The sequence below is a fragment of the Pezoporus flaviventris genome, unplaced genomic scaffold (genome assembly GCF_033815535.1).
Source record: "Pezoporus flaviventris isolate CSIRO_AGI_PZ_B2104156 unplaced genomic scaffold, CSIRO_AGI_Pfla_v1 ptg000036l, whole genome shotgun sequence".
NCBI classification, from domain to species: domain Eukaryota; kingdom Metazoa; phylum Chordata; class Aves; order Psittaciformes; family Psittacidae; genus Pezoporus; species Pezoporus flaviventris.
In genome coordinates, this window is record NW_026892584.1 from 5,616,531 (window position 1) to 5,637,837 (window position 21,307).

At 40.5% G+C, this 21,307-nt stretch overlaps 1 long non-coding RNA gene across 1 annotated transcript in view; it reads left to right on the forward strand.

Annotated features, from left to right (window-relative positions):
• The first annotated feature begins 2,383 nt into the window (after window positions 1-2,383).
• LOC133274129 (uncharacterized) overlaps window positions 2,384-21,307 on the forward strand; it is a 49,659-nt gene continuing 30,735 nt past the window's right edge. Inside the window, exon 1 of the long non-coding RNA XR_009745041.1 lies at window positions 2,384-2,725. This is a non-coding gene — a long non-coding RNA (uncharacterized LOC133274129). The remainder of the gene's footprint in view (window positions 2,726-21,307) is intronic.

Genomic DNA, 21,307 nt, shown 5'->3' on the forward strand with positions numbered 1-21,307 from the left:
TACACCCACATCTCTAGTAGCAAAGGAAGGCTTCTGATTTCTACTTTCCTCTGAGCAGTTGCATTATCTGTTCACCAAAATCTCCCTCCATACTTCTCTCCCTGATTTGTGGTTTTGCCCTCTACTTGTCTGATCATGTCTAAATTTAGATGAGAAATTTTTGAGATGCAGAGATGATCAGGGTTGTTCCCTAGAGGTGCCTAGAATACTTGCAGGTGCTATGATATGATTAAAGCCAAAAGGGAAAGAGTCTTTGTTTTTCAAAGTGCTCTGAAATATTTGTACATCTATATTTTGGAATTTTGGGGGAGGTAGGGGAACCGAATGGGTGATTGAGTTTGGCCTGTCATAAGGGATAAGAGGCCAATTTTTAAAACTGGATCTGAGCCTGGATTTCAAACACTCTCAGCATTTGACATGTGATAATAGCTCTTTGGAATTAGGTTTAACAGCGCTGAGGAAAGAGGTTAACATGAAGCCAACGTCAAGTATGCTGAACTCTGGTCATTGGAAATACCATTGCTAATATTACTATAAGTGTATTTCCAGTAGAACATCACAGCTTTTTTTATAAAATGCAGGCTTAGCCAAATTAGTATCAGCTGCAGGAAATGTGTACAAAGGATGCACTGTCAAGTCTCTAATTTCCAAATTCGGGCCATTCTTTCCATGATGTAACATACTTACATGACACTCTCAGTGTGGAATAATTAATAATATAGAATTTTATCCATATAGTAGAATATGCATGCCTTTACTTAATGTTTGTTGCTTTAACCAAAACAATTTGGTTATAAATTTTCTTGCACTTTTTTCAGTGTAGCTGAGCATGAATTACTGTCAGAGAAAGCACAGAAGGCAAAATGGTCAGTGGGCTGACTAAAAATTGCTAATACAATGCTGTGTCTTATTACTGGGGTAATTATTGCTAATACTATTTTGAGCTGTTCCATAACTAATACTATTTCTTGTAAGAATGAGACAATTCTTGGCACTTTGAAACACAAACAGCACACCTAAAACAGTCTCCACTGGTGCATAGACTGTTTTTCAGCCAGAAACCATGCAGCAAACACACCTGCTCCGTTTTATGTGGATAGGGAAGAAACAAAATGCCATTTAAAAGTGGGCCCAGGTGTCACTCACTGGTGCTAACAAATACCTGAGGAATGTAATGCTACTTAGAACTGTTACCTTTGCTCTTTTTAAAGGAACTTAATTTTTCGTACACTGCTAATATGTGGTTAAAATAAACCTGAGATTTGCTGCATTAAGTAAAGCTGTTCCTTTTAAAGAAACAAGCACAGTGACACTGTGTACTAGAAATAAGAAGAAATAGTAGTACAGCCCTTAAAAAAGATAATAGGTAAAACACCATGCATCTTTCTTGCAAAATAAAATGTGATCACTATCAAAATCTGGTTTGTAAGGCTTGAAGAGAATGGGAGAGGAGAAAACTGTACTCCTTTTTTGAGAATAAACATGGATTGCCATTACAAAGGGAGATGTTTACTTGGAAAACAAGCCTTCATATTGGCCACCATCTGAATTATTCACTGATGGATTAAAAATTAAATGCTAACATGGAACAAAATTCTTCTTTCTCAGATTAGGCGTGTTATCCTGAATTTCAATATTAAATAAAAAAGCCAGGCCTTTATGAGAGGGCATGTACAAATACAGCACGTGCAAAATAAGAGAAGTATGAAGTAGATCCTAAAACTGTTAGCCCTTGCCTTGTTACACAAGGTAGCATTAAATGAGGAGGAGAGGGAAGAGGGACATAGATGAAGAGTTGGCAGAACAGCAGCCAGGCAACGGGAGAAAATGGGAAATTATTTTTTACCTGCAAAACTTGAAAAAGGCTGCCCTGTTTCTTGATATTGCACAGGCGTCCGCAGAGTTTAGAAGAATGAAAGACTAAAAATCTCAAGCACAGAATGGACAGAAATTGCAGACTACGTTTTTATCCAGGGGTTGGTATGTCCAAATTACATTACAGGAGCATGGACAAGGCTGAGAACAAACTCAGAGGTATAAAAATTTGTGATTCACATTAATTTTGCCATTTTAGTGGATGTTAATTTTAGTGGATATTATTTAATTTAATATTTTATTTCTCTGAAAGGATAAAGAGGCTTGTCATTACAGGTTACTAAAGCCCTTGCCAGAAACATTGTGAGTGGATGAAGTGCCATCTTGTGCACCAGAGGAGTTGCCCTGGGATGGTGGCTTGGAACAGTTGAAACTGCAACACAATACAAACACTGGGTAAAGGTTAATCAGTATGAAAGTGTCTGCAGCTGCAGGTGGCCATGGTCAGCTCAGGGCAGGGGCTGACTGCTAGCTGTGCATGGCGGTGCTGGGAGGAGGAGGAGGGCTGCTAGTCTCCACAAAGGTAGGTCTTAAATTCCCAGAAAAGGATAGGCCTTTACCTGAACAGGGATGGTCGAAATGTGCCGAACGCATCCTGAAACGCACTCCTCATGCCAAGTGGCATTTACTCTGGCTTGCCCCCTCAGAGATGAAAGGATGGAGGTGTGGCCGGTGTACAGCCCGGCTGGGGGAGCTGCCCTCATCAGTGGCACCTGTGCCTGTAACTGGGGCAGCGCTGCCTGGAGCAGAGAAGGAACAGCAGTGGTGGCCATGCCTGTGGTTGTGCTTTGTTCCTGCCTGAGCCAGTGGATGGACTCCTGCAAGAGCACTCCTCGGTACCTGAGAAAAGGTAAGGTTGTGGGGTAGGGCTTAGCTGCCTGAAGAACTCCTTTTTATTAGGGAAAAAAAAAAAAAAAGCAAACCAAAACCTTGGCCCTGGGGTCTCCTCAACTAGGTGTGAGGCTGAAAACCTAATGGAAAGGTTTGCGGACTGTGGCCCTGGAGGTACATGGTCCAGTAACCAAACAGCCACATGGCGCTGGATGGTGTTGGGAATCACTGAAAGGGAAGCAGCATATTGGTTAGAGCTGAGGCTGGGCAGGGCTTCCTGCACCACAGTAAGGGCTCCCGCTCTTCTGCACCTTGACTGAGAAGGGAGCAGGGACTGCTGGACTGCCACACTGCCACAGCATGTGAGGTGTGACCCAGTGCTCTGATTTGGCCAAAGGAGGTTCCAAAAGGTAAAGCAGGGAGGCATATAGAGTTCAGAGGGCAGTGCTGGAAGTTTTGATAGCATGGTATAATTCCAAGAATTACTGTCCTCCTGAAACTGCTAAAATAAAAGGGCTTTTGAACAGTAATAATTCAGTACGCAGCAGACTTTTACTGTGCTATTTGGGGAGTATAGTGTATATTCAGAGGTGGTTTTCCATCTGTAAGTGATAAAACCTAGAGCTTTGCAAAGTTCTAGCAAAAAACTGTTAATATGCTATAGAAATAGAAGCAAGCCAAAAGGTGGCTGCAACTGTTGTTTACTATATTATTACACATTTTAATTCCATATGTGACTCTGTGGATAATATGTGCCTCAGAATAAGCAAATAAAAATCAAACAAATTGGGGAAAATAACTACAGCTAACCCACCTTTAGCATCTAATTTCTACGTTACAACAGAGATTTTCTGTATTCAATCCCAACTCCCTGAAGGATTTATTGTAGATCAGAAATGCCTCTGAGCCTAATCATGTCAGTATAGTTTTTCCACAGAAAAATAAAATATTAAATTACACATATGCTGAACGTGTTGAAGTTGTGTAGAATAAAAGAAAATTTGGACATTGCATTAATGTGATGGAGACTATTTTGATGATTTAATTGGCTTAAAAAGCATGTGTAAGTACTTGCTGCATGAGGCACTGAAGTCAGACTGTTCACTGATGCAAATGTTTCCATCTCCCAACCAAGGATTCCTGGTTAATGTTGCATTATAGTGTTTTATAAAGCGCTGATAGGTCCTCAGATTCTTCCTGTTGTTAACTACGTCACATTTTGTCTGAGAAAATGTCATGCTTCTGTCATCTTAGAAAATACATTTTTCTAAATTCTGTTACTATTATGAGTAACAAGGTATCTCCTGTGCTCAGAAGAAGGGATAAGATGTTCCTGTCTATTCTGATCAAGAGAATAGTATACTTGCATGCTTTATATTTTTTGCATTACATGTCATTGACATGTATATGACATACCAGTTGGGGCAGAGTTTTTAGATGACATTGCCCATCCAAACAGCTCACACTGGGAACCATGGTAGGGTTTAGTATGTGACTAACTGAAGAAATCCCCTTTTTTCAACCAAAGTTGGAGGTGAATGCTATGGGTGCATTTCATGTAAGTGGCTGGTTTGGGAAACATGGAGTAGGATAAAACCTACATGTGGCCCTCTTTCTGTGTGAAATAGGATGACTGCATCATTTTAAATCACTTTTCAAATATCCCTTCAGCTACTGTATTTTTATAGTTATAGCAATAACTTCAGATAAACCTACCATCTTAAACAAGATGGGTCCTTCTTTGCTTTACGGCAGTATTTTGATGTAGCTGACTCTCAAAAAGGATCAATTGCTCTGCTCTTAAGTGATATTGTAGCCAACCAGAACATTTCTCTGTGATTACATGAGTATAAACAGCATATATCAACTATTACAGTCCTTAGTTTGACCTATAGCTAACTTTCTGGATATTTCTAGCTTCCTGCATATACTTTGAGAGGTTTGTTTCTTTGCTGTCGTGAGCAGCAAAATCCAGGAAAACACGCAGCTGAACAGCTGTCGTATATGTGGGACCAGCAAAAGGGCTACCTTTAGTTCCTTTGAGTTTTTTTTACCCTTGCCCCTGAATTCTTTTTCAGGGGTGAAATGATGGCCTCCTTAACTCTTTGCAAAGCTCACCTCAAGTTCAGCAAAACAGAGATTTTAATCCTCATGAAGGTTATCATATCTATTAAATTGAGTTTGAGCTTTTGTCACATAGAAAGCAATGCTTGCTGTTGTTATTAAAGTTGCTTTCCTTTGGAATTGTGTTTCTGTCCTCTCTGGAGTTACCATCATAATTTCCTAAATATTGAAGTTTCAGCAGGGTGTGAAAGTGACACTATAAATTGCTTTTAATTCAGTGGATTTATGATTTCACTAAAGAAATTAAGAGATAATGTTTGTTACAAGTAGTAATCAAAATGAACGTATGACACAGGGATCATTTTCTTGCAGAGTCAGCTAGTTTGACTGTAGCTGTTTACTAGTGCAGCAACTATAGAAACTAGTTTGTACTTCATATGCAATGTGTTCTGATTATCTGTAAAATATATACAAAGCTTTTATGTCAAAGCATTCAGCAGTCTGAGTGCCCAGCCAAAGGAGTGACCCAGAGATCTTGCTCAGGTGGATTATGTTTACTGTGTTAAATGGGACTCGATCCTTCAACCTTTACTTATAGAGACAAAACTCAAATAATGTAAAGACATAATTTATAATATAGGCTACAGTTTTTTTCCCAGTCATCTCTGGAACTGTTTACAAATAAAACATATATTCCTAGATGTCTGGTCAATATTTGATGGTATGAAGTATATAAAATTCACACTATCTATAATGAACCGTCATTACTCAGGGCAAGCTGCTGAGGTAGGATGCAGTTCTGTAGGCCTGTGGCTGTGGGGACGGGGACATGAGCCTGCCAGAGGTGGAGAGTCTGTGTCTCCCAGTAAAGGAGCAGCGGCTATAGGGGTGGTTAAAGTCTCCCGTGGGTACTGCGGCCTATGAATGTGAGGCTTCTTTCAGTTGTCTGAAGAAGGCCTCATCTACTTATGCCCAATCATATGGTCTGTGGCAGACACCCAACACAACATTGCTTATGTTGATCTGCCTCTAATTTTGATCCATAGGAGGTCAGCTGTCTCAAGGCAGAGGTCCATACACTCCTGCTGCTCTCTCAGACAAAGGGCAATTCCCCCTCTTGATCTTCCTGGCCTGTCATTCCTGAAGAGCCTCTATCCGTTCATCACAATACTCCAGTCCGGTGGGCTACCCCACCATGCCTTCCTGATGCCAGTGAGATTGTAGCCCTGCAACTGGCTGCAAACCTCCAATTTGTCCTGTTTGTTTCTGAAGCTGTACATGGGTGCACAGGCACTTCAAGGAGGCATCTAGTTATGTTGATTTCCCAGAAAAAGTACCTTAGTATGTAATAACTACTCTTGGTGTCACTGAAAATTTTAAGATGGACAGCTCTAGTAATAGAAAATGTAGGTTGGCTCAGTGCATAAGATGGGAACCTGTTCCTGGACTGATGTGCAGGGCAGCTCTTTGGTTTCTAGTACGGCCTCTTACAGCGAGCATCATTATTTATAGCTGAAGATAGACTTAAGCAGGGCTGTGTTTGCTCTCCTGAAGTCCTGTGCTCTGAAAGATCTGCCTGGATAAGTAGTACAACTCAGACCTTTCCCTTGCGTTATGATTCAGTGCAGGGCTGAACTTGATGAATCCCTCCAGTCAAGTTACAGCTGAGCAGTTTGAATCCAGGAAGTTCTTTAAAAGCACACAGAAATTCAGATCTGTTGTTCTGGTTCAAGCCAAACTCTAGTGAAGCCATGTGATGTAACTTAACACCAGTTTATGGCAAAGAAATTCAGCATTCTACATATTTGACATCTAGGTATTTTTTACATAAGTTTGATAGGGTGTCCAATGTGACGTATGTCCTGTTCTAGCTTGGTTGCCAGTGTGGTTTGCCACCAGTATTTTTACTGTGGGAGTAAGACATGCAGTACTTTCAAACTCAGTTTTGCCAGGATTTCTTTACCTCAAACCCTTCAGATGGAGATTTTTCATATGGTTTGCATTGAAAAATTATTTGCATTGCATTTCATATGGTTTGAAATGCATATTCTGCATTGCTCTGTATTTGAACATGGCTTTGTATTGCTCAGTCCTAGGGTTCCATATAAGTTTTCTAGTCTGTCCTTACAATGTGTCACAGATAAAATTACTATGTCAAGAAACCACAAAAATGCTTCTGTGTCTTTGACATCAGTGCTGTGCATGCTGGAACCATTTATTTAATTTACATTTTTTTCCATTATTTAGAATGTAGAAACAGTAGTGCATCTTCCTTTTAACTCTGGCTTTGATAAAGTTAAAAATACTGCTTCTGGAGAGGCTCTGTTCATTGGAAAGAATCAGAATTGTTTGGGTTGGAAGAGACCTTAAATATCATCTAGTTCCAACCCTCCTGCCCCAGGCAGGGGCACCTTCCACTAGGCCAGGCTGCTCCAAGCCCTGTCCAATGTGGCCTTGAACATCTCCAGGGATGGGGCAGTAACAGCTTCTCAGGGCAACCTGCGAAGAATTTTTTCCTAATGTCTAATCTAAATCTCCCCTTGGTCAGCTTAAAACCATTCCCCCCTTGTGTGTGTATTTAACCCATGAAAAATAGAACTAAACCTGGAAGTGCCAACTAGAAACAGTGTTCTGCAGTTAAAAAAAGGAAAGACCTTGTGAATCAAGAAGCAGCAGCAGTAAACGAATCATACTTGAGTATCCTTTGCTTTTAAACTCAGCAGTTATTTTTCTCAGAAACTGAAACAACTACAGCTGTATCCCAACATCAGATTTGATGAAGCTGAAACAGTGCAATGAATGCTTGTAAATGAGAAAAATTACAGAAGGCCTGTAATTGTTCACTGATGCAGAGACATCTCAACAGAAAGCATTCCAAGCTCAGTGCTTAGCAATATGGGCAAATACACTATCTTTCTAGACAGTCTCTTCCTTTACGAAATACTTTTGTTGGTAATACCAGAGAGCTTTTGTAGTCTCTAATGTCCTACAAAGTATCTTGGTGCACTAGGGTCAGGCTTTCAGTCTTGCAATGTGATAGTTTACTCCTAAATTTTTTTTTTCCTTTCTTATCCAAATGTTCTACTTATTTTGATTATCCTGAGTTTCTCATCTTGTGCTCATTATCTAGGGAGGTTCTTGGCTCATAAAAGATTATTAAAGCAAAAAGTTACACTCTAGCTTTTCTGGGTGGGCATTTAAAAAAAAATTGGTGTATTTGAAAGTTATTTATTACCTTTGTTCTAGATCTTTTAGTCCTTTGCACAGTAAAACCAAGATACCAGACAACGTAGTGTATTTTTTCAGGTATAGCTCTATGCAATGTTAAATTTTTGTATGCAAGAGATCTCCCAGTTTACAAAGAAGGTGGCTGCTGCTTTGGGGTGGGCTTTCTTGGGTGACTTTTTTTTTGTTTGTTCTTGGTTTTGTTTCCTTTTGAAGTGCTTTTCCCCTTCTTAATATGAAACAGTTTCAAGACTTCAAATATGACCTTGTGCATTATAGGAGGTAAGAGAGGAAAGTATCTGAAGGGAGAGTGTAAAGAGGATGGGGCCAGACTATAGGACAAGCGGGAATAGGCATATACTAAAACACAGGAAGTTCTACCTGGACATGAGGAAGAACTTCTTTACTGTGAGGGTAAATGAGTGTTGGAGTAGGTTGCCCAAGGAAGTTGACATTAAAGAGCCTTCTGGACACAACCCTGAGGAATGTGCTTGGATGACCCTGCCTGAGCAGGGAGGATGGATTAGATGGCTCCTGGTGGTCCCTTCCAGCCTCAACCATTCTGTGAGTGTTTGGATAAGGGGGGTTTGGGTGTCATTTTTGCTCGTTTTCATTGATGCTTTCTTTTTGTCTTTAGAAGTCTTATTTGAAAGACACCCTTGTCCTAAAAAATACATTTGCTGTTAATAATGTCTCTGCAATCAAGCATTTATGAAAGTGCTGCAATATTTGGTTTGCAACAAAACTATTACTGTTTGGAAGATGAATCATTTTGTTTAAATACTAAGGGAAGTTTTTGTTTTGCAACCCTGTCCTTAAGTGTAACAAAATGAAAAGTTGAAAACAAAAAGGTTTGAGAGGTTAGTTCTATGAATGTCTTCCTAAATGAATCCTATAGCTATATAGTGTTTCTTAATGCTTTTGAGAGTCTTCCTAGATATGACTTCAGATTGTTAGACTGTATCCTTCAAAAATTTTTTGCAAAATATTTAATATGTTTCATACTAGTGAGTGACATTTACTCCGTGCTGTTAGCAACAAATAACCTTAATTTCTAACTTTTTGATTCCTAAAGAAATAGGTTTTATGAGGACTCAAAACTATCTCTATTTAACTTGCTCAGGTTTCCCAAATATCTTATTCCAGATGACAGCTGTTTGTCTTTATGCCAAACTTTGAGGTATCTATAAGATTGGATTTCAAAATGTCAATGCCATTATAGAGTATACATCGATTTGGGAAGGGAGGGAGGGAAGGAAGGAAGGGTAGAGTACAGGAACCTAGCATTTCTCCAAAGGACTTCACATACACCTGAGGCCTGGGACATACCTGAGGTCATGTTTCATTAGCCTTTGGCAATAAATTATGTTTAGCTCTCACTGGTACTAAATAGTGCTGATCTAACCTTGTCTAGACATGTTGGTTGTGGGGTTTTTTTCCCCCCTAGAAACTTACTCCATTCCCCAACATCCAAAGTTTAAACGTATTATTGTACTGCATATGGGTATTTGTGCTTCAGCAGGGCCTTGTGAAATCTTCCACAGTGTGGTTTATTTAGGAGTGGACCATCTGAACCTAATTCAGTTTCTTGTTTTCAATTTGTTCAGGAATTATTATTATAAACTCTTCAATGTGGAAATAGTCATTGACTTTTACAGTGTTCTAACCACGTCCTCTTTTTGCCTCTTTTAATAACCTCATTTAATGACCAGTGTTACTTGATGGGATATGGGCTTACCTGTGGGTATCACACTGATTCCCGCAGTGTTCATGACAGAGACAATCCTAGCTCATAGTCTCTACCTGCAGCCTAGCTTCCTCTCTCAGTTCTATGGGCAGCTGACACCTACTCAGCCCAAAAACAGAAAGGACAGTAGCACAGCCATGCTTCACTTCCTTTCTACTACTTTTGATAGTGAGGCAACCTTTAAAGTCCAGTCACTCTGCATATGTTTGTATTTTTGTTTAGCTTTGTATGGTTCTTTCCTGTGGTGGTCAGGGTGAAGCAAAACCTTAAGATGTACTATCTTTCTTTAAATAAATCTACCCATATTCCAGAAGAGGTTTCCAGAGTCATCCAGGAAGTTATGAAGATGTTCCTGCATGGTACTCTGGTGCTTGCTATTAAACCCAACTTCAACAGGCCTAGCTGCTCCCCCTCAAGTGTTACTTTTCTTTAAAGACTACTAAGTGGGGAAAAAAAGGAGATCGAATTAATCACATTGGCACAGGACTACCAAGGCATCACAGGGAGAGCTGTGCGAAGTCTTCAGGTACTGTCTTGGTTGGTTTTGATCAGTGCACAGTTCCATCCTAATCTCCTGAGCCATTTGTGCTCCTGTCCTCAGCTGCACCTCTCATTAGGAGCTCACTTGTATAGGTACCATGAAGTCTGATAAGAACTGCGAGTAGCTACTAGCTTTACACGATGGACATGATACCTTCTAAATAAGCTTATCTAATATAGCATGGTGATTTTCAGGAACATTCACTACTACAGTCTGAAATGCAGGTCTAGTAGAGAGTCTACTCTTAGTTTTATTCTGATATCTTTTCTCAAGGGTAAAAGTCAGATAGCATTCTGCAGTGTACGGAACACAAATGCCTTCACCGTATCAGCACAGGGAAGTGCGTGGTGTTCTGCTCTGATTTATTTGTACTGTGATAATGCTTTTGGAGTTGGTTTTAGCTCTCCACAGTGGTCTAATTTTAATAATAGATGAAAATGCAAATGTTACTGTTCAAAATAGCAGTATGTTCTTAACTTCTAACTCAAATGGAACTTAATTATGATAGATATGTATTTACTGCTGTCCTGGACTGAGGTCAGTAAGACCTGGCACTGCCAAGATTAATTTTTTATTTGGATGCTCAAAACGATTTATATGGGTGAAAGAAAAACTTGGTTTTGTGTTGAGTCCTAGGCCACTCAATGCTTTATGATTTACTCTCTCACGAGAGAGCTCTCAGTATATTTTAAAGGATTTAGTTATGACTCTCTGTCCTTGTGCACTTCTTCAAACCAGCCTGATAGGTTAAAAACTGCTGCTTATAAATATTTTCTCTGTTAAAAGGAGATTACAACTTTGTTTATTTTATTTCATTCAAATTAATGTTAGAAATGTGCCTCAGTTGGAGGCAAGATTTTTGAAAGTTTAGGAATACTCCTGAGCACCGCTGGGTCTTCAAGGGGAAGGAACTGTGAAGCTTGAACTTGAACCTAAATGTTTTGAAAGAGCAGACACAAGTTGTAAGCACTATAAGACTGTGGAGAAGGAGAGGTGTCCATTTGAAACCTCTTGAATTTCACTGTTAATGGCTGTAGCTGTTCATCAGACTGCATTAATATGTGTGAATTTCACTTTGATTTGTGAAACAGACCATTTTCTTTCATCAAAGGAAGCTTGTAGGGGGGAAAGCAGTCATGGTTTTCTATATGTACTTTAATACTCAAGGATACTCTGTCACACCTTGCAGCCTTTCAGCAGTAACAGGCCCAAGTCACAGTAAGCAGAAAGTACAGTCTGGCTGTGCCCTTGATGAGGAAGCTGATCTTGTTATGCTGTGGTTTGTCTAGAGGAGCTCAAGCCTTATATTCTGGGGGTGGCATTTTTCTTATTTATTTGTTCTCTCTTTAGCCCTGCATTTTTTACTTGCTGGCTGCAGGTCAGTCATTGCTCAGCCAGCAGCTGTACTGGCCAATTCAAAGAGTCACTAAGCTGAACTAAAATGTTAGCTTGTCTGTTTGTCACTAGGCTTCCCAGGATTTCCAGCAGTAAATCTGGAAAATGCGTCTAATCCCACTGAGGCATTCTCCAGCTTTTCTGACATGAAGGATCATGTGGTGACCATTGTGCTTTGTGTGCAGCAATGGATTCTCTGGGACACAAACCAGTGATGAGGAGCTGTGTGATTTGGGGTAAAGGGGGGAGTTTGTTTGCTATTTCTAGGTTAGGGAAGAAAGGCAGTTAAACTTTATATTAATGAACTGACTATAGGAAACAGACCCAAAATCCAAAAATCCTGCCAAATGTTAACTTTTTGTTGACTGTAAAATTTGTTCAGCTTATGCACCTGCTGTAAAAGTCCTTTTTATCAGAAGTTGGCTCATTTCCAGAGATGAATATAAGCCTCTGGCCAGTAATGGACAGAATAATAGAGAAAAAAAAAACAACATCACAAGCATCTGTCCATAGTGATTTACTCACATTTTCATCCACACGGAAAGCAAATGTTTTGATTAATTTGCTGCAAGTTCACTTCTCTTGTTTTCCTTAGCATTTTTCTTTATTATTGGTTTTACATCTTAATATAAATATTCTGATCTATATTTAGATATATAGTTTTGCTTATAACAACATAATTGGAAAGAAAGATGAAATTGAAGATAGCTACTGAGGTACAATTACAGTTTATCAAATTTGTTTTCAGATCCCCACTGTATCTTAACTATGAAAGGTAAAAAAAACCCACATTTTCATCATAATTTTGTTTTCCTTGTCATAAAGGTGGCTGTGCTGACAGGAAAGTTAAAGATGGCAACATAAACTTTAAAAAAGAGAGAGGAATACTTGTGGTTTCTCAAAATGGAATGAAAGCAGATATCTCCTTCTGGTGTACTACACCTAGAAAGTCCATAGAAACAGTACACAATGGAAGCATTTGGCTCCAGAATGATCTTGCCAGATAAACCAGGGAGAGGATTTGAGAAGCCTGGTCTGATGCTGTAACTACTCGTAAACTTGGACTCTCTTGCAAAGCTGGTACAGAAAAACTGGGAAGCTTCTGTGCAGAAGCAGACAGATATTCCTTGCTTGGTTTTTTATTTAAGTGTTCTGAACTGCTGGATCCAGCTTGGAGCAGAAACTGAGGAAAATCTAAAGTGGTATTGCTTGAGATCTTATGAGTTGTTTCCAGAAAATCTATGCAGTTGTATGTTTCATATACTGGAATAAACACGTCGACCTTTGGGTGCTTCCCTTTGGAAAATGCCCAGCTCTTAACATCTTTTCTGATTTGCTCACTGTTAGTGCTTTCACAGTTGCTGATGGGGAAGTGAGTAGCTCTCTCCCAATGATCTGAAATGAGCAGAGTGATGCTTCCATTCTTCTTCTCCTTTGCTGTGTGCTGGGAACGGGTAGCTGGCTCTGGCAGTGTGTGCCAGCTGCTATCTGTCTGCTTTCGGAGCAGCCAGCCTCCACTTGGTCTTCTGATGAGCAGCTCCAGAAGAGGTTTGCTAAGGCAAAATGCATCCAGGCTTACCTCTGCTCTCCAGGACAAGCTAAGCAATACTCAGCAATTGTTTTGATCTACCGGAAGTAGCTCTGATTTATTTAAATGAATAGCACATCTGGCTCCCCTGTTTGCTGTCTGAAAAGCTGGATCCTATTTTCCACGGCCTCACTCCTCCGTCCAACCCCCTTCTCTCCTCCTTCTCCCAGAGGAAGACAGAGCTGCCATACGCCATAGCAACCCTCAGCGCTGGAAGTGGCCAGTTCAGGACAACTGGAAAGGAATTTGAGCCATTACTGGAATTCTAATCTCAGACTCTTCTAGAAAAGAGCTTTACAGCTTTTTGCTTGTCCTCTTGGGTCTGATGTTTGACAGGAAATGAGTTTGAAGGGTTCAGGAGCAGGTCACAGAACTGCCTTGCTGCCAGCTGCTCTGCCGACCTTAACAGTGTGTTTGCAGAAATCTGATACACTTGCTTATTATTAAAGCCTTTTCTCTGAGAAAAATTACTTCCAAAGCCAGGTCCTACCAGACATATTGCTAGCATATTGCATCCTCGCCTCTGTGAATTCTTCTCCACTGACACTTGTTATGACCTAAGACTCTAGCCATCTGAAAAATGCTGTTTTGTAATTCAACTCAGAGTGAACAGTTGTGTTTGCAGGCATGTTTATGTTTGTCTTTTGCAGCACTTATTTTGTTTGTCCCTTATATGCCCATCTGTGGGACCTCAAAGAAGTCCAAATACTTTCTTGATCTTGCATAATTAATGTTGGACTTTATAAAATACCTCAAATCTGATCTCAAGAAAGCAATTTTAATGGATGGGTTGACTGTTTCCTGTGTAGCAGCTGAGAAGTATATTCCCAAGCAAATTTAAAAATAAAGCAGCCTCCATACTTTCTCGGAATCCTTTTAGCAAGTCAGTGTTGTTCACACTAGTATGAAGTTCAAATAGGCCGTGGAGACTAATGGCATGTCTCACTTTCTTCACTTTGTTTCTGATTTAGAAATTGTTTTCCAAATGCAAAATATCAGAGCGGGGCAGACCAGATCAGGACAGTGTGGAAGCCCAATAACAGAGTTATGCTGGCAGGAATATTGCAACTAAAAAGCTATAGCAGAAGTCTCCTTCATCACCTGCTCTTCCCAAGAGGACAGTTTAGCAATTTTGTGTGTTATCTTGTAGAGGGATGTGTATAGAGAACAATCCTTGCACAGAGCCTCTACTTCAAACACAGAAGGCTTGATTTTTACCCTTTTCTTCCGAGACGTTTATGTGTTCTTGCAAAAATAGTTAAGGAGATTAAATTAAAATAACATAAAATAGGTAAGACTGGCTATTTCATTGTCCTTTTTTAGCATCTTTGTCTTTTTCTTTCTTTTATGTCTTCACTTCTGTAGGAATTTGGCTCATCTGCAGCTTCTGCTGCTTTAATATGTTGGTCAGTTTGCACTTCAGGTCAGCCTTCTCAAGTGTTTGCTCTCTCTCCAGAATCAGTGTGTCCTGGAAAACTGAGTTGTGTGCAAGTACACTAACAAAAGTCAGACACATGGAATACATAAATGTACCATTATTTTAATTTCTTTGTTTAACTGATGAAAAGTCATCCAGAAATCTCTAACAACTGAAATGGGCTTGCTAGCCCAAAAGGCATACAATATGTGGATAACAACTACTTCAGCACTAATCATCTGTGGTTCCTGCCACAGTTTAAAAAATAATGCACAGGCTAGTCTACTACTAATTGAATAGTAATCCTCTGATTCAACAGTATGATTACCAGATTTGACAGCACTGAGTAAAAATAAGATGAACCTTTTGCTTCAGAACTACATATGTACAGCACTCTATAGAATGGAAAAGCCAGGAATTAATAATAAGTAGGATTTTGATTTTAAATGTTTTTCTTCCCCTTGTCTTCCCTAGGGGTTCTTAAAAGTCCTGCTGCCTATTCTTAGCTGCACTATTTGAGAGGAGCTACTTCTGTCTTAACAGGAGCTCACATTTAAATAAAGGCGTTGAAACATGTGGCAAAACTATTATATTATTTCTTTGTGCAGTGACTGCTGTGAGTATGGTTAAATAGAATAGGTCAGGAATGGCACAGATAATGCCAAAGCCAGTTGAAGAAATTGAAGCTTATTGCCTGCTCAGGACCTCCTTCTTGTAGGATATAGTCAGGGTTTTCTATGTAAGAGCAAGAAAGAGGCGGGGGGAGAAACCCACCATGTAAAAGCAGCAACAAAAGCCATCAGTGCTCCAACAGTCAGGTGATTTTTCTACTGCATCCTTCCCCAAAAAGAGAACAAGTTCTCATGCTGTCAGGAGCTGTAACAGACTGCACAATTTCCTGTAAGAGCACTTGGGAAATTTAAAACAGTGAACAAGTTACTTGGAAGGAATTCTCTGTGCACCTTCTTGCTACTGGATGAGGCAGAAGTGCTGTCTACATGACCCCTTGGTTAAAACCTCCAGCACTATAAAGTGGCAGCTCAAATTTCACATGGGATCCAAGCACTCACTTTCATGTCACAACTGGGTCTTCAAAGTAGAGGACACATGGACACTAATAATCACTGACCTTTATTTATGAGTTTCTATCCTTTTCTGTGGTATAACAATAGTTTTGGATGCTCCCAGTGCATCAGGAGAGATGCATTTAGCATGTGCAAGATGAAAAAATTTGGGGTAGTGTGGGTAGGGATTGGGCACGCTGATAGTGGAGTAACTATGCACATGATATGCTTCAAGATACCAACTATGTCAATCCTTTTTCTAGATGAGATGGAACATGGGACCAGCCTTAGCAGCAGGAGTCAGTACTTTAGAATCAAAAAATAACGTCATTTATTTCTTTTTTTAATTGTTGAAGGATGCCTTGTTGAGATAAGCCTAATGAAAAGATTTTCTTCCATAAACATCACTATTTCTAAGACCTGTTTTGAGTACGGACATTGGAAATGATTTGTTTTCCACATTTGTTACAATCAAGGTAATGAAGAAATGGACGTGTCTGTTAGTACAACAATAATGGAGTTGTAACATACCTCTGTAGTAAGGCTGGATGTACCTGAAAGAGCATCTGTTCTAGTCATCCAATGAAGATAAATATTTATTCTTAAAAATAACAAAATCATTAAAATTATTTAAATTAATAAAGCACTTCTCCCTAATTCCTTGGGAATATCATATCCTTCTTATTAAGGAAATGGAAAAGTTGACTTGGTTTCATCTGTAGGTGGACACATGTGAAGTATGATAAAAGCAACAAAACTGAAGCTTGGCTCAAAGACACTGAAGTGAGAATGAAGCACTTGGAGGACAACAAATTCAGTGCTAGGGGAAGAAATGAGAATAGAGACAAAACCTCATCTCAGTAATTTGATTTACAGCAGGCTCTGGTGGCAAAAGCCACAGTAGCCTGGTTCTTGGCTCATGGTGACCTGCGAAGACCAGCATGCAGTATACTGTTCCTTTAGACCATTTGGCAATGACTTTGCTAAGGGCTTTCATAAACTCAGTGTTAAGGTGTGAGAATCAAAAGATTCTAAATCCTTAGTGAAGGGGTAGTCAGCATTCCAGACTTTTTTCCAAAATATCTATGTGGCAGGGGACACAGGACATATTTCACTTCTACATCTGTATATCCAAAACCAGAGAATGGATAACCTTCAAAAGTAGCTCATGGAAAGAAGAGAGCAGGAGCTTTCCAGAGGCCTTATCTTCCTATTACAGAGGCTGTGATTATGTTTACAGCTCTACCTTAATCCCTGCCTCAGCACAGCACCGCTGTGGTGGTTTTCTCCTGTGTGCAGTGCCCTGGAAGTGTATCACCTCCACAGGTTTCCCTCTTTACCCCTGTGAACATAATTAGCTAAATCTTTTGATCGTTCAGTTACCCCTCTGCATCCTAAGGAGCTCAGAACTGCAGCTTTTAACTCCCTCTTTGCTAGCTGAATTTTTCTTTAAATTTTTAGGCAGATTAGCCAGGTACACTGACGAAATAAACATCAAAAAGGAAGCTCAGTCTTGGAAAGGTTAAAGATAGGCTATGGTTGTAGAGGAGCCTCAGAGTACAACTACTGACCCAGTGAAGTCACCTTGATGGAACCGCTGAACATTACTTTGCTGCATATGGTATGGCTTTGGGAGATTCTTTTGCTTTTGTTTATGCGATTTTGTTTTCTTAAAAAAGAACATTTAATTTTGCCACAGTGGAAGCTGAGAAACCCATAATGCCCCTTGGCAGGGCCTTTGTTTCAGACAGTTCATATCAGAAAGGAAAAAAAAAAAGAAAAAGGAAAAAAGTGTGACCCAAAAGATAATAATGATTCCAAGAATCATTAATTTTCCCCTTCTGGACAGAGGCCTGAAAAAACTTGCTTGAAAAGGCAGAATTTCAGGGGAAACTCCAACTTAAAGAGTCATCCTTGACTTACAAGCCAAACAACTGTTAATGATGAATTAAGAGCAGTTTAAGTCAAACCTGCATGTGGATTCTCCCCGTTTTGTCATACGCTACCAGCTTTTCACATTTAAAGGTTCTCCTCACTGTTGTTAAAGAGCTACACAAAAATCAGAGGAAACGATGAGCTTGACTGCACAAAGTGTTATCAAATGTGCAAGTTCACTGGGGTGGAGAGAAGGAGCAGAACAAAGCTATTCTGTATTATCTCCTCTAGTCATCCTGGATATGCTGTTAGTAAATGAGTAAAAAACAATGTTGAAAACAAATGTTGTTTTCTTAAAGTGATGTTATTCACAGAAGTTCACCCTTGAGTGCTGAGGCTAGATGCACTGAAGTTTTACTGTCTCATGGGGTCTGTGATTACCTTGAAGGAAAATGCTGATTAAATATCTTTTATCTGAAACAAAGTCGATTCTTCTTGCACAGCTGCTTTAGTAATCATCTCTTGTGGCCCGATCGAAAAAATCCAGTGGAGCTGCAGTGGGATTCGTTTCATTGACTTCAGTAAGCTCTGGATCATGCCCATGAGGAATGAAGAATGACTCTCCCCTAATCTCTTAAATTCTTCTCCTCTCTTGTTCCAAAGCGATTACAAAACTGGTGAAATGGAAGGAATAGTTTCTCTTGGTCTCGTGTTCTTCATCAATCTTCGGGTTTATTTTAGGCTATAAATCGCTCTAATCATGGATGCTTTCTTGTTTTTGTCTTACGATGTTTAGCTGCAGAAGGCCAAAATGCATGTTTACTGCCCTTCTGCAGCTGCTGTTGTACTGAGATTGTTTATCTGCTTAGTGCCTGTCTGCTGTGGCTTCTTAGGTATTTCACAATCTGAGAAGCTCAAAACTCTACTAAAGAGTATTCAAATTGATAAGAGAACTGAACCACAATGTTCGGGGAGGGAAGGGGGGGAAATCTATTGGTCTGAAAAAGCTAGGGTCTTTCTCCTTTTGCGAAGGCATTGCTGAGGGACAGCATGAAAATAGCAATTTTCTGTGGCTGTGCTGACTGGTGGTGCTACATGGCCCATTTCATTGCTGGCAGAGCACAAATGTGTGCAGCAAAAGCTTTGCTTAAGGGTTTGCATCAGGCTACTAACAAAATACATACAGTGATTTTATATAGTTGAATTGTATGTCCATAAACATTGTGCAGTGAATACTGTCATTATACAGCCAAATCACTACAACTGACCAGTGTTCCACTGTTTCCAAACAAGCACTGGGCTCTTCAGCCAGGCTTCCCAACATGCTTTGCCACTGCTGTGTAAAATCCTGGGACTTTACATACTGCGTGTTGTGGCATCCAACTGCAAGATGATGGAATTTTGAGGCTTGGAGTGAAATTTAAATTCCTGTGATTCTTCCTATCTCACATCCATCTCTGTTGTTGCAACACAGCCAGCACCAGTTTAAAAACATTGGCAGGTACCAAGATCTTCCCGAGTATAAACAGGCTGTGGCAAGCGTGTCTGAAGACATGCAAAGTTTTCAGGACCAGGGCAATAAGGGCAGCCAAGGAGGAGTCTGACACCAGGCACACAGTGCCACCCCTGCTGGGGCAGCCTAGCTCAGTGGAGTGCGGTCCATCTTGAAGAGTCAACAATGACTGGTAACAGGTTCGTTTTATAGATATGGGATTACAAATGGGTAAAATCCCCTGTGACCAAAGCACTCTGGAGGGGTAGCTGGGGAATCATTATGTAAAGGTAGTTTTCCCTTTCTTCTCTGCACTTAAGCATGCCATGAGTTAGCCACTGACCATCTGTGCCAGGCAGAGCAGCTGACTGACTACTGCACAGGAGCCATGTGCTCTGTCATGAAGATGTTTTAGGCTGAACAATCCATACTACGTACTTACAAGTCTGTCCATTTGTGAGTCCCCAAGTTTTCTGATTTGGTTGACTCTGTTGCTTACCCTTGGAGCCCCTGGAATAATTCTGTAAAGAAAGGCCCAGAGAGCCTGCAATTGCAGGTTCACCTCTATTAAGGCATACAGATCTTGAAAAGCCCTTTGAGTCAGGCTTCCCACAGCCATGTTTGCAATTCTTGGCCTTGTGGCCTCTGGCTGTGTCCCTCAGCGCTACTGCAGAAGAGTGATTAGTTAGTTTGCCAGTTGCCTCCATGTCAGACACGTCACCACCAAACTTTACGGTGACTGCATGAGCACTTATGCACAAGTTTTCATGAAAGAAAGGGCTGCAGCCTTATGCAACAGATGGGGGGAGGAGGCTGGTAGACCCTAAAGGCAGATTTACCCTGTAGCAATTCAAAACACTAAACAAACACTGCCTCAACTGGACTATAGTTGCTCATGCTCCTGCTTTGAGGATTAGGACTGCTCATGGAAAAATGTGTGTTGTGCTTTGTTTGGAACTCATCCCACATGTTAATGTTGTGATGTATAGCCTCCATCCTCCACTTAAGCATGTGGCTGGAGTGGTGAACATGCAGAAATGCTTTATATGGGGGAGGGTTAATGCTTTGTGGAGAAAGAGATTTCTAATAATAAACACATTTTGTGTGGGTGTGTGGTGAGTTGTTTGTTTGCTTGGCTGTTTGTATTTTTTCTAAAGAAATTATTTGTGAAAGATCATAAGTATGTGTCCTCAGTGCACACTGGTCATTGAATGCTAAATTGTCCTACTGGTAGGAGCTGGCAAAAGGGCTCTCCTAGCACTCAGAATTCTTTTTGCCATTGCTTTGCTACACAGAAATGCATGACAGTGGAGGTCAGGCAGCAGCATGTGATGTGCCCCAGAAGAGGATGGTTGCAGAAGCAGGGGCTTGCAGAGGATACCCAGGCTTCAACTGGCAATCTGTGGTGGACTCCTAGAGCCTGAGTGCCTAGCTGGATGAAGCAGGCTGAGTCTTCAGTTTCTGCAGCAGCTGTGTCTGTAAGGCCACTTCTCTGTCCCCTGTTTTTACTTCAGGAACCCTTTCCTCCACTGCTCTGTCTCTTTATTTGCCTCCTGGGATGCTGTTGCAAGCATTTTAAACATGTCGTCATCTCTGGAGCTCTTCTTTTTCCTACATAGATTGGACAAGTATTTGCTTAACGACAATAGCAGCCCTGTCCTTAGTTGCCATGAGTTGTCAGCTGTTGGGGGGAAGGAGAAAATGAGCTATTGTAAGAATGATGCTTTCATGCCAACTGGAACAAAGAGCTTGGGTTGCTCCCCCTTCCCCCTTTGTTTTAGCTTTCTGGTTCTTCCCAGTCTTGGAGACAGCATGGCTTTTTCAAAATCTTTTGCCTGTGAAGAATAAGGGGCATCAGTCTACCTTGAGGAGAGGTATTTAGAAATAGTCAGTGCAAATCAAACTAATATCCACACCTGTTCTTACAGAGTGTGTTGTGGCAAGGGAAAAACGATGCATGCAGAGGCAAGGTGGTGTTTGTTTGCACATTGGTACTGACTGTCCTTACTTATGCAGGTATCTCTTTTCCAAAAGGCATCACACAAACAAAGCTGTTGCACTGGAGTGGAAGGACACCACTGGCTCTGAATGGTATCATCCTTCATGAGTCACTTCAAGAGAAATGCACTGATGTGCAATTCTCCTCCCTAAATTAGATTTCCTTAAGGTTGCTCTTATTTTACGGCTCTCTTA